Source organism: Triticum dicoccoides, chromosome 2B (assembly GCF_002162155.2).
Source record: "Triticum dicoccoides isolate Atlit2015 ecotype Zavitan chromosome 2B, WEW_v2.0, whole genome shotgun sequence".
Lineage (NCBI taxonomy): Eukaryota > Viridiplantae > Streptophyta > Magnoliopsida > Poales > Poaceae > Triticum > Triticum dicoccoides.
The window spans coordinates 358,271,762-358,291,822 of NC_041383.1; positions in this window are offsets into that span (position 1 = coordinate 358,271,762).

The following is a 20,061-nucleotide window of genomic DNA, read 5'->3' on the forward strand; positions in this document are numbered from 1 at the left end:
TCTCCGGCCACCCCGCGGCCCCTCGTGCAGCCAGCTAGGTGCGGCCGTGTACGGGCTACCTTCTGGTGGCCTTCGCGCGTCCAGCCGCCGCCCGTAGCGCAACCCCGGTGAACATCCGCCGCGTTTCGGGTCGCCGCCGGCCGAACTCCGATGGCCAGTGACGTGGCGCTGTCATTAGCCACTAATGACGCACTAACCAACCCCCTAGGCCACTGACTGTGGGCCCCACCCCTGGTCAAACCCCAGTCAGCGCTGGGTTTGACCGGGATTAGGTCCTGTGTCACTGACGTGTGGCCCCCACACGTCAGGTTTGACCCGAGCCAGCCCAGTTGACCCTGCTGACGTCACAGTGACGTGGTGCTGACGCCATAATTCATTTCTGGATTTATTATTATTCAGGAAATTTCAGAAAATGCCCTAAACTTCAATAAATCATAGAAAATTAACCGTAACTCCAAATTAAATAATTTATATATGAAAAATTATCAGAAAAATTCAAGGAATCCATCTGTACCATTTTCATGCATGTTAGAACAACTTATAGCTGCTGTTTAGCACAAATCAATTAAATGGCATTTGAATAATCACATATGGAGTTTGAATTTGAATCTTGTATTCAAACCAACTTCATTTAATCTGTTGCTAGTTGCATTAGCCCAAAACACATTCATTTTGCCATGTCATGATCATGCATCATATTGTGCATTGCATTGATTGTGTTCCCTTCTATGTTGCCGGTATTTGTCCCCTCCCGGTAGACGATGTTCCGACGTTGTGATCGTTGACACTGATGAAGACTCAATGTTATCTTCAGAAGTGCCAGGCAAGCAAAACCCCCTTGTTCATTCCGATAAAATCCCACTCTCTCACTCCTGCTCTCTTTTACTGCATTAGGACAACATCGATTCATCTGTTACTTGCTGCGGTAGCTGAACCCCTTTATCCTTTGCATGACCTGTCATTGCCACAGTAAATAGATGAAACCCACTAGCATGAGTAGGAATTGTTTGAGCCCTGTTGTGCCTACTCATTCATGCTTGTTTGTCCTGCCTGCTACTGCTTAGAGTTGAGTCAGGTCTGATTCATCGGGGATGAATCAGAGGTGTGTGAACATGTCCTACTGTGTGTGAGCTAAGTGTGTGAATACGATTTGGTAAAGGTAGCGGTGAGAGGCCATGTAGGAGTACATGGTGGGTTGTCTCATTGCAGCCATCCTCAGGAACTGAGTTCTGTGTTTGTGATCCATGATTCAGCTACTACCATGCATTGGGCCCGAAACCAATGGACCCTCTCGGCTTCTTAATCACCTTGTCCTCTGTCCAGGAGTTGCAAGTAGTTTCTGGTGTTTGTAGTATGCTGGAGGCCGTGGGCAGCACTGACCGTAGGGGTGGGCTGTGATGCGGTAGGCACGTGGCCGGGTAAACCGGGCGCCCGTTTGGTGTCACGGAACCCTGTTCACATCGTTTGGGGCTATGAGCGAAACTCCGGCCGGATCTCCTCATGGATGGAACCCGAATAGGCGATAAACCTGGACTAGAGACTTGAGTGTTTAGGTAGGCCGTGGCCGACACCCACGTTGGGCTTCCGCTTGAAGGTTGCCGAGTACATGTCGTGTAAACGGCGGTAAGTGGTGAGAGCGTGTGTGAAGAAGTACACCCCTGCAGGGTTAATATGATCTATTCGAATAGCCGTGTCCGCGGAAAAGGACTTCTGGGTTGCTTGTATCAGTTCATAGACAAGTGAAAGTGGATACTCTAAAATACGCAAGATAAGCGTGAGTGCTATGGATGGCGTTCTCGTAGGGAGACGGGAGCGGATCCATAGTGGTGTATTGATATGGTGAATATGTGGACTCGTGTGCGCCACCTCAAAAGAGTTACTTGCAGTCGTAGTTCAGGATAGCCTCCGAGTCAAAGCTGGCTTGCTGCAGTTAAACCCCACCATCCCCTTTGTTGATAATGATGCATATGTAGTTAGTCCTGATGTAAGTCTTGCTGGGTACATTTGTACTCACGTTTGCCTATTTTATGTTTTTGCAGAGAGACTTCGGTCTCACTAGTAGTTCCGCGTGGACTTCGACGTTTAGCTTGTTACCTCAGCTACGATCTTGTGCCTCGGCAGGATTTGGTAGATAGTCAGGCTTCTCAGCCTTTCTCATTTATAGATGTCTGTACTCAGACATGATAGCTTCCGCTTGTGCTTTTATTTGTATGCTCTGAATGTTGGGTCATGAGACTCATGTTTGTAATATCTCGCTCCTCGGAGCCTATTGGATAAATACTTGAGTCGTAGAGTCATGTTGTGATGCCATGTTGTGTTTGCACATATCGAGCATATTGTGTGTATGTTATTGAAATGCTTGGTATGTGTGGGATCTGACTATCTAGTTGTTTATCTTTAGTAGCCTCTCTTACCGGGAAATGTCTCCTAGTGTTTCCACTGAGCCATGGTAGCTTGCTACTGCTCCGGAACACTTAGGCTGGCCGGCATGTGTCCTTCTTCGTTCCTGTGTCTGTCCCTTCGGGGAAATGTCACGCGATGAATACCGGAGTCCTGTTAGCCTGCTACAGCCCGGTACACCGGAGTCCTGCTAGCCCAGTGCTACAGCCTGGATTCACTCGCTGATGACCGACACGTTCGATGCTGGGTCATGGATGCCTGTCCCTGTAAGTCTGTGCCACTTTGGGTTTACGACTAGCCATGTCAGCCCGGGCTCCTTATCATATGGATGCTAGCGACACTGTCATATACGTCTGCCAAAAGGCACAAACGGTCCCGGGCTAAGGTAAGGCGACACCCGTGGGAATACCGTGCGTGAGGCCGCAAAGTGATATGAGGTGTTACATGCTAGATCGATGTGGCATTGAGTCGGGGTCCTGACATGTGAACGTCGACTACATAACACTTCACCATTATTTGGGCCTAGAGGAAGGCATTGGGAAGTAATAAGTAGATGATGGTTGCTAGAGTGACAGAAGCTTAAACCCTAGTTTATGCGTTGCTTTGTAAGGGGCTGATTTGGATCCATATGTTTCATGCTATGGTTAGGTTTACTTTAATAATTTTGTTGTAGTTGTGGATGCTTGCAATAGAGGTTAATCATAAGTGGGATGCTTGTCCAAGTAAGGGCAGTACCCAAGCACCGGTCCACCCACATATCAAATTATCAAAGTACCGAACGCGAATCATATGAGCGTGATGAAAACTAGCTTGATGATATTCCCATGTGTCCTCGGGAGCGCTTTTCCTATTATAAGAGTTTGTCCAGGCTTGTCCTTTGCTACAAAAAGGATTGGGCCACCTTGCTGCACTTTATTTACTTTTGTTACTTGTTGCTCGTTACAATTTATCCTATCACAAAACTATCTGTTACCACTTATTTCAGTACTTACAGAGAACACCTTGCTGAAAACCGCTTATCATTTCCTTCCACTCCTCGTTGGGTTTGACACTCTTACTTATCGAAAGGACTACGATAGATCCCCTATACTTGTGGGTCATCAAGACTCTTTTCTGGCGCCATTGCCGGGGAGTGTAGCGCCTTTGGTAGGTGGAATTTGGTAAGGAAAAATTTATATAGTGTGCTGAAATTTTCTGTCACTTGTTACTATGGAAAGTAATTCTCTGAGGGGCTTGTTCGGCGTATCTTCACCCCGTCCAGTAGAGCAAAGAGTTGCTCCTCAACCTACTGAACCTATAGAAAATGAAACTCCTTTTGAAATTCCTTCGGGTATGATGGAAAAACTGCTAGCTAACACTTTTACAGGAGATGGAACAAAGCATCCTGATGAACATCTACTCTATGTGGATGAAGTTTGTGGACTATTTAAGCTTGCAGGTATACCTGATGATGTTGTTAAGAAGAAGGCCTTCCCTTTATCTTTGAAGGGAGACGCATTGACATGGTACATGCTATGTGATGATATGAGATCATGGAACTATAAAAGATTGAAATTGGAATTTCACCAAAAGTATTACCCTATGCATCTTGTTCATCGTGATCGCAATTATATATATAATTTTTGGCCTCGCGAAGGAGAAAGCATCTCTCAAGCTTGGGGGAGGCTTAAATCAATGTTATATTCATGCCCCAATCATGAGCTCCCAAGAGAAGTAATTATGCAAGGTTTTTATGCTCGGCTTTCTGATAACAATCGCACCATGCTCGATACTTCTTGTGCTGACTCTTTTATGATGAAGACTATTGAATTTAAATGGAATTTATTGGATAGAATTAAACGCAACTCTGAAGATTGGGACCTCGACGAAGATAAGGAGTCAGGTATGCCACCTAAGTTTGATTGTGTTAAATCTTTTATGGATACCGATATTTTCCGTAAGTTTAGCACTAAATATGGACTTGACTCTGAGATAGTAGCTTCTTTCTGTGAATCTTTTGCTACCTATGTTGATCTCCCCAAGGAGAAGTGGTTTAAATATCATCCTCCCATAGAAGTAAAAGTGGATGCACCTATTAAAGTTGAAGAAAAGACTGTCACTTATAATGATCCTATTGTTCCCATTTCTTATGTTGAGAAACAACCTTTCCCTGTAAGAATGAAGGATCATGCTAAAGCTTCAACTGTTGTTCGTAAAAGCAATATTAGAACTTATACACCTCCTAAGCTAGTCAAAGTAGAACCTAATATTGCTATGTTAAAGATCTCTTGTCTGATAATATTGATGGGCATGTTATTCAATTCCGTGGTGAAACTGCTAGAATTGCTAAACCTTGTGCTAGAGATAAACATAGACCTGTGGTAGGCGTGCCTGTTATTTCTGTTAAGATAGGAGATCATTGTTATCATGGCTTATGTGATATGGGTGCTAGTGCTAGTGTTATACCTATTACCTTGTATGAAGAAATCATGCATGATATTGCACCAGCTGAGTTAGAAGATATTGATGTTACAATTAAACTTGCCAATAGAGATACTATATCTGCAATGGGAATTGTTAGAGATGTTGAAGTCTTGTGTGGAAAAACCAAATATCCCGCTGATTTTCTTGTTCTTGGTTCTCCACAAGATAGCTTTTGTCCCATTATATTTGGTAGACCCTTCTTGAATACTGTTAATGCTAAGATAGACTGCGAAAAGAATGTTGTTACTATTGGCTTGGATGATATGGTTCATGAGTTTATTTTCTCTAAATTTAGTAAACAACATCGTGAGGAAGAATTGCCTAGTAAAGATGAAATTATTGGTCTTGCTTCTATTGCCGTACCTCCTAGTGATCCTTTAGAACACTATTTGCTAGACCATGAAAATGATATGTTCATGAATGAAAGAAGGGAAATAGATGAAGTATTCTGTCACATCCCTAGTTCTGGTATGCACTAGGCTAGCCTTTCATGTGAGCATCGTATTTAAATTTCTGAAACTTGAATTGAGGATTGTTGAAGCCTCAAAACTTTAACTAAAAGCAGGGCAAAGAACCCTAGAAATTGCATTCAGTGTTCCCAAAATGGCCTTAAATAATGTTGGTTATATTTGGCAAAGGTTTTTGCACCAAACCAAAAATAATGAGCATTTTTAAGGAATATTTTGGGCACTGATGTCAGGACCCCGACTCGATGTCACATCGATCTAGCTTGTAACACCCCATATCACTTTGCGGCCTCACGCACGGCATCCCCACGGGTGTCTCCATACCTTTGCCCGGGGCCGTTTGCGCCTTTTGGCTCACGTATATGATAGTGTCGCTAGCATCCATATGATAAAGAGCCCGGGCTGACATGACTAGTCGTAAACCCAAAGTGGCACAGTGCTTACAGGGACAGGCATCCATGACCCAGCAACGAACGTGTCGGTCATCAGCAAGTGGGTCCGGGCTGTAGCATTGGGCTAGCAGGACTCCGGTAAACCGGGCTGTAGCGGGCTAACAGGACTCCGGTACTCAATGCGTGACATTTCCCCGAAGGGACAGACACAGGAACGAAGAAGGACACATGCCGGCCAGCCTAAGTGTTCCAGAGCAGTAGCAAGCTACCATGGCTCACTGTAACACTAGGAGACATTTCCCGGTAAGAGAGGCTACTAAGGATAAACAACCAGGTAGTCAGATCCCACACATACCAAGCATTTCAATCATACACACAATATGCTCGATATGTGCAAACACAACAAGGCATCACAACATGACTCTATGACACAAGTACTTTATTTAAGGCTCAGAGAGCCATACATAACATACACAAAGGTACGGGTCACACGACCCAGCATTCAAGTCATACAGTCATACAAACCAGCAGCGGAAGTAACTTGTCTGAGTACAGACAACTAGTAAAATAAAAGAGGCTTGGAAAGCCTAGCTATACTACATGGTCCTTCACAAGCTCAGGATCACCACCTTGGCCTTAGCCTACTCATTGATGTCAACGTCTACGTAGAACCCATCAGAAGGGGTTGCAGCGTCTTCTGTAAAAATGTAAATTATAGCAACATGAGTACAAAGGTACTTAGCAAGACTTACATCAGATCCTACATACATGCATATTATCAAGAAGGGTTGGTGGAGTTATTGCAGCAAGCCAGCTTTGACTCTTGGCTAGGCTAACCTACGAGACTCCAACTTGAAATGGTTTTGCGCACACGAGTCCACTACTCTCCACTTCAATACACTACCGAGGATCCACCTCCGTCTTCCTAAGGAAGAGCCATCCTCGGCACTCACACTTATCTTGAGGCTTTTAGTAGTTTCCATTTACTTGTCTATGAACTGTATAGGCAACCAAGTAGTCCTTTACCGCGGACGCGGCTATACGAATAGATCATGATAACCCTGCAGGGGTGTACTTCTTCATACATGTTTCCACCACTTAGCGTCTGCACACGACATGTGCTCGGCAGACTTCAAGCGAAAGCCGACGTGGGTGTAGACCACGACCTACCTAAACACTTAAGCCTCTAGTCCAGGTTTATCGCCTATCCAGGTTCCATCCGCAGGGAGTCCGGCCGAGGTTTCCCATACGGCCCCGAACAATGTGAACAGGGTTCCCGAGATACCTAACGGGTATTCGGTACACCCGGCCACGTACCTACCGCATCACAGCCCACCCCTACGGTCAGCGCTGTCCACGGCCTCCAGTAGGCTACAAACACCAGAAACTACTTGCAACTCCTGGACAGAGAGCTAGGGTGAATAAGAAGTCGAGCGGGGTCATATTTCAGGGCCCAATGCATGGTAGTAGCTGTATCTTAAATCACACATACAGATCTCAGTGCTAAAGGTCGGCTTCAATGAAACAACCCACCATGTACTCCTACATGGCCTCTCATCGATACCTTTACCAAATCGTGTTCACCACACCACTCTCATTACAGACATAATCATTTCACTCTAGCCATCACCCAGATGAACCAGACCTGACACGACTCTAAGCATAGCAGGCATAGCAAGGTAGGAACAACACATACATATGGCTCAATCAACTCCTACACATGCTAGTGGGTTTCATCTAGTTACTGTGGCAATGACAGGTCATGCAGAGGAAATGGGTTCAACTACCGTAGCACACAGCAGTTTGAAACGCGTTGTCTTAATGCAGTAAAAGAGAGGAGGAGCGAGAACATGGGATTGTATCGATATGATCAAATGGTTGGTTGCTTGCCTGATGGTTCGATGCACTGATACGGTTCTTCGTTAGGGTAATCACGGTACTCCTCGGGGGCAGAACCTGCCGCAAAGAACACCGATACACACCCATCACCAAACAACGTGCAACAATATGATGCATGCATGAAACATAGCAATATGAGTGTGTTGGGCTAATGCAACTAAGACCAAAAGGGTTTGTACCAATTTGAATCAAAGATTCAAATTTCAAACTCAAATATGGTCCTTTAAAGTGTTTTTCCTTGTTCTGCATTAAACATCAGGTTAACTTGTTTAATCATGCATGAAAATAGTACAGATGGATAGATTGGATTTTTCTGATCATTTTTCATATATAATTTGTCTGATTTGGAGTTACAGAATAAAAGTTATGAATTTTTGAAGTTTAAACTATATTCTGGAATTTCCTATATTAGATTAATTCCAGAAAATCAATTATTGCGTCAGCCTGACGTCAGTGTGACATCAGCAGGTCAACGGAACACGTCCGGGTCAAACCTGACAGTGGGTCCCGCGTGTCAGTGTGATTAGATTAATTAAAGTTTAATTAAAACTAAACCTGTTTAATTAACAGGGCTGGGCCCCACCTGTCATTGACTCAGGGGAGTCAACCAGGGCCCACCCGTGGTCAAACCCGGGTCGGCTGCACCGGCGTTTAGCCGCCGGCGAGCCCGACGCGGCGGCGGAAGTGGTTTTGGCCGTTTCGGCCACCAAATGGGTCGCGGAGACCACCGGAATGGAGCTGAGGACGAGCCGCAGCTCTTGGTGGAGTCCGTTGGGGTCGGGGTGGCCGGAGTTGGCGCCGGCGACGACTTTGGCGGCCACCGGGGTTCGGCCGAAGACGAACTTGACGCTAGAGGGGTCGGTGAGGCTCGGGGAGTGGCTAGCCAGGTGCTAAGTGACACGGTGAGCATGATGGACACCGTGGAGTGGTCGGAGGGTGACCGGGAGCACGTCGGCAACGAGCTCCACGGCGGTGGGTGCGGTTGAGCTCCGGGAGGTCGCTACACAGCTCGGGAGCAAGAAAAGGAGGGGGGGAAGATGGCTAAGCTCACAGTGAGTGCGACGAGGCCCTTGGTGTGGCCGGAGATGGACCGGAGCGACGACGGCATTGAAGGGGATCTCCGGCGACGACGGTTCGGGCGAGGTCGTTGCGGTGGACTCGGGCGTTGCGAGCGCTCGGGGCTCGGCTTGCTCGATGGAGTGGACAGCGGCGGAGCTCCTGGACACGATGAGAGGACACACGGGTGGCGGGGAGCACGGCTACGACGAAGGCACGGCGATGGTGGCGTCGGCCATGGCGGGGGAGCGCGAGGGGGAGGAGCTGGAGAGGAGAGGGGGTGTCTGGGGGGTTCGGGGGAGCGAGGGAGGCCGGTCCACGACGTCACCAGGCGAGGGGAGCGGCGAGGCGGCGAGCAGGTGCGTGGCGCACGCTGCGGTCGCCGTCGGGCACCTGCCTGCCTGCCTGGCCGGCAAGCAGCTCGCTGGAGCGGCGCTGGGCTGGGCCGGCAGGTGGGCCGGGTGCTGGGCGCCAGGTAAGTTTTTTCCATTTCTTTCTGTTTTCTGTTTTTAATACTTCTGCAACTTTGTTGAATTAAATAAAATACTTAGGCTACTCCTAAAATCACCAAACTACTCCTGGTCCATAGTTGGATTATTTCTAACATGAAACATTTTAGTTTGGAGATATTTGAGCATTTAAATATTTTATATAATTTTAAATGCCCAAGTTCAAATATTTATGATTTAATTCAAAACCCTAAGATGGCCTAGGAAAATGTGCACCACTTTTGGCAGAGGTTCTGAACCAAGACAAAAATGATGGGCATTTTAGAAGGGCATTTCAGGTTCATTGAAAAAGTTTTTAGTAAACCCTAGTTGGTTTCAGAGGGGACTGGGGGCTCTGTCATCCCCATTTCAGGTTTCTGGTGAAAGAATAAACATGATGCAACACTCTAATGCATGACTAGCTAGGGTGTGACAACTCACCCCCACTCAAAAGAATCTCGTCCCGAGATTTGGGTTCCTCCGGGAAGAAGGCGGGATACTCGAGTCGAAGACGATCCTCCCTTTCCCAAGTTGCTTCATCCTCAGAATGGTGCGACCATTGAACTTTGAGAAACTTGATATTATGACGTCGAGTGGTACGCTCGGCCTGATCAAGGATACGAATGGGGTACTCTCGATATGTAAGATTATCTTGGAGATCAAGCGTTTCGTAGTCCACTCCACGGATAGGATCCGAGAAGCAACGCCTGAGTTGAGAAACGTGGAAGACATCGTGGACTCTGGAGAGGTGCGGAGGTAGTTCCAACTGGTAGGCAACTCCTCCTCGTTTAGCGAGAATGCGAAAAGGTCCAATGTAACGAGGAGCCAATTTGCCTTTGATACCGAAACGATGGGTTCCCTTCAGAGGGTTAACCCGAAGGTAAGCCTTCTCGTCAACCTCGAAAGTCATAGCCTTATGTTTTCGGTCATATTGACTCTTTTGACGAGATTGGGCTGTTTTCAACTTTTCACGAACGATGCGAACTTGCTCTTCTGCTTCATGAATCATATCCGGGCCAAAGAATTGTCTTTCCCCTGTCTCTGACCAGTTAAGGGGTGTTCGACACCGTCGTCCATAGAGAACTTCAAAAGGGGCTTTACCCAAGCTAGATTGATAGCTGTTGTTGTAAGCGAATTCGGCAAATGGAAGGCACTTCTCCCAATCCATTCCGAATGAGATAACAGAGGCTCGAAGCATGTCTTCTAGGATCTGGTTCACGCGTTCTACTTGACCACTCGATTGAGGGTGAAAAGCGGTGCTAAAGGAAAGGCGGGTTCCCATAGCGTTTTGGAAACTTTCCCAAAATCGAGAGGTGAAAAGACTTCCTCGATCCGAGTTAATTTCCAAAGGAACACCATGGAGAGACACTATTCGGGAGATGTATAAGTCTGCCAGCTAACTAGCGGTTATACTCTCGCGAACAGGTAGGAAATGGGCCACTTTGGAAAGACGATCAACAACGACGAAGATAGCATTATTCCCTCTTTTGGTCCTGGGAAAACCGGTAATGAAATCCATACCAATTTTATCCCATTTCCATTCAGGAATGGCTAAGGGTTGAAGGGTGCCAGCAGGCCGTTGATGCTCTGCTTTTACACGACGGCAGACGTCGCAGCTAGCAATATACTGAGCAATTTCTCTCTTCATCCTAGTCCACCAGAACCTCTGGCGTAGGTCCTGATACATCTTAGTACTACCGGGATGAATGGTGAGAGGAGATTCATGAGCCTCCTTAAGGATCAACTGCCGTAGATGCTGGTTCTTGGGAACCACTAAACGGTTCTCAAAGTACACAGCACCATGATCATTTGTGGAGAAACAACTAGCACCTCCGCTAGCAATGTTCTCCTTGATCTTAGCTATTCCCTTATCTCGCTTTTGGACAGCGATGATTTGATCCGTAAGAGTAGGTTTCGCTACCAAGGTGGAAAGAAATCCTTGAGGAACAATGTGAAGGTTAAGCTTTCGAAATTCCTCATGGAGAAGCGGTTGACTTTGTTGTAACATCAGGTTGTTACAATAAGATTTACGACTTAGCGCATCAGCCATGACGTTGGCTTTCCCTGGGGTGTAAGTTATTCCTAAGTCGAAATCTATGATCAACTCGACCCAACGTCTTTGCCTGAGATTCAAATCCGGTTGGGTGAAGATGTACTTCAGACTTTGGTGATCAGTGAATATTTCGCAACGATTACCGAGGAGGTAATGTCGCCAGGTTTTAAGTGCATAGACTACAGCTACAAGCTCTAGATCATGAGTAGGATAATTCTCCTCATGTGGGTGCAATTGCCGTGAGGCGTAAGCAATTACATGTCGATCTTGCATGAGAATACAGCCTAGTCCTTGTCGCGAGGCGTCGCAGTAGATAACAAAGTCCTTAGAGAAGTCTGGCGGTACCAGTACGGGAGCAGAGGTCAGGCGTCTTTTCAGTTCCTGAAAGCTGTGCTCACATTGTGGAGTCCATTCGAACTTTTTATCTTTCTTGAGAAGTTCGGTTAGAGGTTTAGCAACTTTGGAGAAGTTTTCGACAAAGCGACGGCAATAACTCGCTAAGCCTAGAAAACTCCGAACTTGCTTGACCGATTCAGGTGGAGTCCAATTAAGGACGGCTTGAACTCGCTCAGGGTTAACAGCAATACCTTTACCAGATATTACATGACCCAGATAGGTCACTTCTGACAACCAAAATTCACATTTAGAAAACTTGGCATAAAGGCGATGCTCTCGAAGTTTCTTCAACACTAGCCTTAGATGTTCGGCATGTTCTTCCTCGTTCTTGGAGTAGATGAGTATATCATCTAGGTAAACCACGACGAATTTATCCAAATACTCCATGAAGATTGAGTTCATTAACCGAGAAAAGGTGGCTGGAGCATTGGTTAAACCGAAGGACATGACGGTGTACTCGTATTGGCCATAACGAGTAACAAAGGCCGTTTTAGGAATGTCCCCGTTTCTGATTTTGATTTGATGGTAGCCCAACCTCAAATCCATCTTGGAGAAGACTGAGGATCCAGCGAGCTGATCATACAGCTCGTTGATCCTGGGAAGCGGATATTTGTTCTTGATTGTGACCAAATTGACAGGTCGATAATCTACAACCATCCGGTCCGTACCATCCTTCTTCTTGACGAAGAGGACGGGGCAAGCCCACGGAGATGAACTAGGTCGGATGAAACCCTTTTTCAAGGACTCATCGAGTTGTTTCTTAAGCTCGGCTAGTTCTAGTGGTGCCATCTTATAGGGTCTTCTAGCAATCGGAACGGTTCCTGGAATGAGGTCTATTACGAACTCAACATCCCTGTCAGGTGGAACACCTGGCAATTCCTCTGGGAAGACATCCGGGAAGTCACGGACTACCGGAACATCCTCAAGGTCTGGCAAAGGGCTGGCGTTAAGAGAATATAACTGTCGCTCGGCTAATCGGGTCAAGACATTGACTATCTTCCCCGAAGGATGAGTGAGTTGAACAGTCCTAGAGAAGCAATCAATTTTGGCATGATGAGCTGACATCCAGTCCATACCCAAAATGATATTAATATCTGAAAATTTGAGAGCTATCAAAGATGCAAGGAAAAGAAGTCTGTCGACTTGGATTTCATTTCCATAACTTACCCTGGAGGTCTGCCATCTAGAACCGGGAGTAGAAATTTCCATAGTGGATGGCATGTTACAGAATGCGGTGTTATGCAAACGAGCATAGTTCTCGGATATAAATGAATGAGAGGCTCATGTATCGAAAAGAACAGATGCCGGGTGGCAATTAACAAGGAGCGTACCGAGAACGACGTTGGGATCCTCTTGAGCTTCTTCGGCAGAGATACAGTTGACATGGCCACGTGTAGCGGTGGCCGGCTTGGCGTGGAACACTTTCTTGTCGGCTTGCCACGGCCAACAGCTTTAGCAGAATGGTTGGGGTTGGTCTGGGGACACTCACGCATATAGTGGCCAGATTCCCCACACTTGAAACAAGTCACGGAACTGGTACGTGGAGGAGCATTGTTGGTTGGACCCCCATAGGGCTTGGCTGGTGCAGACTGTTGAACAGGGCGAGGCGCCTGGAAAGATGGCCTCGGTGTGAACCTGGGTGACAGGGCGGTGTTGGGCACCCACACGCGGCGCTTCTGAGGACCAGCACCGGATGAGGAACCCATGTCAAGGCCATGCTTGCGTGTTGCATCATAATTAGTCTGACCAGTTTCAGCACTGATGGCCTTGTTAACAAGTTTCTGAAAAGATGTGCACTCATGCAGATGGAGGTCGCGGCGAAGCTCAGGACTAAGCCCCTTACGGAACCTTGCTTGCTTCTTGGCATCAGTAGAAACTTCCTCAGTTGCATATCGTGCGAGGTTACCGAACTCCCTGCTGTAAGCATCCACAGAGAGTCGGCCCTGAGTGAAACTGCAAAATTCCTCACGTTTACGGTCCATGAGACCCTCCGGAATGTGATGTTCACGGAAAGCCTCGCTGAATTCAGCCCAAGTAGTGACATGGCCCGCTGGGCGCATAGCTCCATAATTCTCCCACCATAGACTGGCGGGGCCTTCAAGATGATATGCAGCAAAGGTGACCTTGTCAGCCTCCGCTACCAGCGCGGAACACAGTTTGTGAGAAATACTGCGAAGCCAGTCATCAGCGTCGAGAGGCTCGACGGAGTGGTGGAACGTGGGTGGATGTAACTTGATGAAATCACTGAGTGACACCACGTTAGTCCTCTGATGGTGTGCCGTGTTCTGTTCAATATGCTCCAACAAACGGTTGGTCTCCCGCTTGTTTCTTTCGGCTTCCATCATAACCTCGGCTAGGGAAGGAGGATGAGGCAGATTTGCATTCCTGACTTCACTGCCTTCGGCCTGCTCTTGAGGAGCAGGGTTAGTGCGCGTGTTGACCATCCTAGGTAAACAAGACAATGATTTAGTCAGGATGATAAAATTCCGACATAGGATACAGAATGTAAGGAATAACTCGGAATGCAAGATGATCATCCGTATGACATGGTAGATACAGAAACTGCTTCTTTATTCCATCGTCATACACACCATACAGGATTTAGTACAAGACCAAACAAGGTACTATTACGGTGAAAAGAGGATTACATCTCATCGGAGGCATTCCAAGCTCCTATACATTATTTTTCTACACCTCCGGAAGGCGATACAAACTAGGTCATATCCCACGAGTCACGCAGGACGATAGACGACACAGCTAACACGAACTAGTGATACTACTACTAACTCAGACCGATCCGTAGTAGTCCTCGTAGAAGTCACCTCCATAGCCTGGAAGCTCAACATGATCATCCGGAAACAGACGATCTCGCGGAGCTTGTGGACCATAGGGACTAGGATGAGGTCTTGGACCAACAGACGGTGGCCTGCGGGGACCGCGAGGTGGGGTGATGCCTCCTACATCACGCCAACCCATCACGTCTGGCAGAGCAAATCTCACAGGATAGAGATCGCGCATATCCGAATATCCAGCTTGCACCGCCGGTGCAAACCGAGTCAATGTGGCCCAATGGTCAGCACGGGTATTGAAGAGCTCTAACCTCAAGGCCCGATTTTCACGGTCCTTATCCTCGAGCATCTCAGCAGTAGTGCGAGTCCGTGAATCCTCCTGAGTGGGGTCAGCATAGATAGCCTGGAGATACCCTTGTGCTCCCGGAAGTGATCCTGGCATATACCGGAAGTCAGAGTCCCGAAATAGGCCAGACCTGACTCGCATGATGGTCATCATAGAGTAGGCGGCGTCCTGCACAGCCATCTCAATAGTAACCCCGAGTCCATAGGAGCAGTGAAGGGGCTCGGTGGACCCAGGATAAGATGGAAATATCCTGACAGTGCAGAGATACTGGCTTTGATTAAAGTCTCGGAATTGCTCTTCGACCGTGTACTCAGGATACCAACGGTATCCAGCCTCAGTCATTACCCTGGCCAACATGGCGGTATGGCCGGGTACATCTAGGCATCGAGTCAGGCGAACCACTTGATTGAGATCGCGAGTGGCCATCTGAAAACATAATCATAATGCAAAGGCATTAGAATTTCTAGCAAAATTTCGGCAGCATAACAGCTGTAAATGCTCAAGAAGGATTTTGAGACATTTGACAAAGGATTTCATTCACACTCAACATCATCATATCAAAGTTCTGAGTCCATCCTAGCAACATAATGTGGTAGTAGAACTGAACTAGGCTTGTAACCATCAAACCTATAAGGTACTACTGATTAGTAACACGTGATCCTGATAGAGAGAATAGATCCTAATTCCTTAACCCCCGGTGGAAGAATAGACTGACTCAGATCAGAATGTCATAAGATAAAGGAGTAAAAAGAGCCTTACGTTCCAACCCACAAACAATTCCCCTACATATAACTAAAAAATTTCTAGACTCAACATCGACCAGTTTGGCTTGGAGAACCTACAGGCAGTCCGGCTCTGATGCCAACGCTGTCAGGACCCCGACTCGATGTCACATCGATCTAGCTTGTAACAACCCATATCACTTTGCGGCCTCACGCACGGCATCCCCACGGGTGTCGCCTTACCTTTGCCCGGGGCCGTTTGCGCCTTTTGGCTCACGTATATGATAGTGTCGCTAGCATCCATATGATAAAGAGCCCGGGCTGACATGACTAGTCGTAAACCCAAAGTGGCACAGTGCTTACAGGGACGGGCATCCATGACCCAGCAACGAACGTGTCGGTCATCAGCAAGTGGGTCCGGGCTGTAGCACTGGGCTAGCAGGACTCCGGTAAACCGGGCTGTAGCGGGCTAACAGGACTCCGGTACTCAATGCGTGACATTTCCCCGAAGGGACAGACACAGGAACGAAGAAGGACACATGCCGGCCAGCCTAAGTGTTCCAGAGCAGTAGCAAGCTACCATGGCTCAGTGTAACACTAGGAGACATTTCCCGGTAAGAGAGGCTACTAAGGATAAACAACTAGGTAGTCGGATCCCACACATACCAAGCATTTCAATCATACACACAATATGCTCGATATGTGCAAACACAACAAGGCATCACAACATGACTCTATGACACAAGTACTTTATTTAAGGCTCAGAGAGCCATACATAACATACACAAAGGTACGGGTCACACGACCCAGCATTCAAGTCATACAGTCATACAAACCAGCAGCGGAAGTAACTTGTCTGAGTACAGACAACTAGTAAAATAAAAGAGGCTTGGAAAGCCTAGCTATACTACGTGGTCCTTCACAAGCTCAGGATCACCACCTGGGCCTTAGCCTACTCATTGATGTCAACGTCTACGTAGAACCCATCAGAAGGGGTTGCAGCGTCTTCTGTAAAAATGTAAATTATAGAAACATGAGTACAAAGGTACTCAGCAAGACTTACATCAGATCCTACATACATGCATATTATCAAGAAGGGTTGGTGGAGTTATTGCAGCAAGCTAGCTTTGACTCTTGGCTAGGCTAACCTACGAGACTCCAACTTGAAATGGTTTTGCGCACACGAGTCCACTACTCTCCACTTCAATACACTACCGAGGATCCACCTCCGTCTTCCTACAGAAGAGCCATCCTCGGCACTCACACTTATCCTGAGGCTTTTAGTAGTTTCCATTTACTTGTCTATGAACTGTATAGGCAACCAAGTAGTCCTTTACCGCGGACGCGGCTATTCGAATAGATCATGATAACCCTGCAGGGGTGTACTTCTTCATACATGTTTCCACCACTTAGCGTCTGCACACGACATGTGCTCGGCAGACTTCAAGCGAAAGCCAACGTGGGTGTAGACCACGACCTACCTAAACACTTAAGCCTCTAGTCCAGGTTTATCGCCTATCCAGGTTCCATCCGCAGGGAGTCCGGCCGAGGTTTCCCATACGGGCCCCGAACGATGTGAACAGGGTTCCCGAGATACCTAACGGGTATTCGGTACACCCGTCCACGTACCTACCGCATCACAGCCCACCCGTACGGTCAGCGCTGTCCACGGCCTCCAGTAGGCTACAAACACCAGAAACTACTTGCAACTCCTGGACAGAGAGCTAGGGTGAATAAGAAGTCGAGCGGGGTCATATTTCAGGGCCCAATGCATGGTAGTAGCTGTATCTTAAATCACACATACAGATCTCAGTGCTTAAGGTCGGCTTCAATGAAACAACCCACCATGTACTCCTACATGGCCTCTCATCGATACCTTTACCAAATCGTGTTCACCACACCACTCTCATTACCGACATAATCATTTCACTCTAGCCATCACCCAGATGAACCAGACCTGACACGACTCTAAGCATAGCAGGCATAGCAAGGTAGGAACAACACATACATAAGGCTCAATCAACTCCTACACATGCTAGTGGGTTTCATCTAGTTACTGTGGCAATGACAGGTCATGCAGAGGAAATGGGTTCAACTACCGTAGCACACAGCAGTTTGAAACGCGTTGTCTTAATGCAGTAAAAGAGAGCAGGAGCGAGAACATGGGATTGTATCGATATGATCAAATGGTTGGTTGCTTGCCTGATGGTTCGATGCACTGATACGGTTCTTCGTTAGGGTAATCACGGTACTCCTCAGAGGCAGAACCTGTCGCAAAGGACACCGATACACAACCATCACCAAACAATGTGCAACAATATGATGCATGCATGAAACATGGCAATATGAGTGTGTTGGGCTAATGCAACTAAAACCAGAAGGGTTTGAACCAATTTGAATCAAAGATTCAAATTTCAAACTCAAACATGGCCTTTTAACGTGCTTTTCCTTGTTCTGCATTAAACATCAAGTTAACTTGTTTAGTCATGCATGAAAATAGTACAGATGGATAGATTGGATTTTTCTGATCATTTTTCATATATAATTTGTCTGATTTGGAGTTACAGAATAAAAGTTATGAATTTTTGAAGTTTAAATAATATTCTGGAATTTCCTGATTTAAATTAAATCCAGAAATATATATATTGCGCCAGCATGACGTCAGCATGACGTCAGTGGTCAACTGCGGCTGGCTGGGGTCAAACCTGACGTGTGGGGTCCACACGTCAGTGACAGGGGGGTTTAACAGGGTTAATTTAATCCTAATTAGGAATTAGTGGCGCTGGGGCCCACTGGTCAGTGTCAGGGGGGGTAGTTAGTTTAGGTAGGTCGTGGGTGTAGACCACGACCTACCTAAACACTTAAGCCTCTAGTCCAGGTTTATCGCCTATCCAGGTTCCATCCGCAGGGAGTCCGGCCGAGGTTTCCCATACGGCCTCGAACGATGTGAACAGGGTTCCCGAGATACCTAACGGGTATTCGGTACACCGTGCCACGTACCTACCGCATCACAGCCCACCCCTACGGTCAGCGCTGTCCACGGCCTCCAGTAGGCTACAAACACCAGAAACTACTTGCAACTCCTGGACAGAGAGCTAGGGTGAATAAGAAGTCGAGCGGGGTCATATTTCAGGGCCCAATGCATGGTAGTAGCTGTATCTTAAATCACACATACAGATCTCAGTGCTTAAGGTCGGCTTCAATGAAACAACCCACCATGTACTCCTACATGGCCTCTCATCGATACCTTTACCAAATCGTGTTCACCACACCACTCTCATTACCGACATAATCATTTCACTCTAGCCATCACCCAGATGAACCATACCTGACACGACTCTAAGCATAGCAGGCATAGCAAGGTAGGAACAACACATACATATGGCTCAATCAACTCCTACACATGCTAGTGGGTTTCATCTAGTTACTGTGGCAATGACAGGTCATGCAGAGGAAATGGGTTCAACTACCGTAGCACACAGCAGTTTGAAACGCGTTGTCTTAATGCAGTAAAAGAGAGCAGGAGCGAGAACATGGGATTGTATCGATATGATCAAATGGTTGGTTGCTTGCCTGATGGTTCGATGCACTGATACGGTTCTTCGTTAGGGTAATCACGGTACTCCTCGGGGGCAGAACCTGCCGCAAAGAACACCGATACACACCCATCACCAAACAACGTGCAACAATATGATGCATGCATGAAACATAGCAATATGAGTGTGTTGGGCTAATGCAACTAAGACCAGAAGGGTTTGTACCAATTTGAATCAAAGATTCAAATTTCAAACTCAAATATGGTCCTTTAAAGTGTTTTTCCTTGTTCTACATTAAACATCAGGTTCACTTGTTTAATCATGCATGAAAATAGTACAGATGGATAGATTGGATTTTTCTGATCATTTTTCATATATAATTTGTCTGATTTGGAGTTACAGAATAAAAGTTATGAATTTTTGAAGTTTAAACTATATTCTGGAATTTCCTATATTAGATTAATTCCAGAAAATCAATTATTGCGTCAGCCTGATGTCAGTGTGACGTCAGCAGGTCAACGGAACACGTCCGGGTCAAACCTGACAGTGGGTCCCGCGTGTCAGTGTGATTAGATTAATTAAAGTTTAATTAAAACTAAACCTGTTTAATTAACAGGGCTGGGTCCCACCTGTCATTGACTCAGGGGAGTCAACCAGGGCCCACCCGTGGTCAAACCCGGGTCGGCTGCACCGGCGTTTAGCTGCCGGCGAGCCCGACGCGGCGGCAGAAGTGGTTTTGGCCGTTTCGGCCACCAAATGGGTCGCGGAGACCACCGGAGTGGTGCTGAGGACGAGCCGCAGCTCTTGGTGGAGTCCGTTGGGGTCGGGGTGGCCGGAGTTGGCGCCGGCGACGAATTTGGCGGCCACCGGGGTTCGGCCGAAGACGAACTTGACGCTAGAGGGGTCGGTGAGGCTCGGGGAGTGGCTAGCCAGGTGCTAAGTGACACGGTGAGCATGATGGACACCGTGGAGTGGTCGGAGGGTGACGGGGAGCACGTCGGCGACGAGCTCCACGGCGGTGGGTGCGGTTGAGCTCCGGGAGGTCGCTACACAG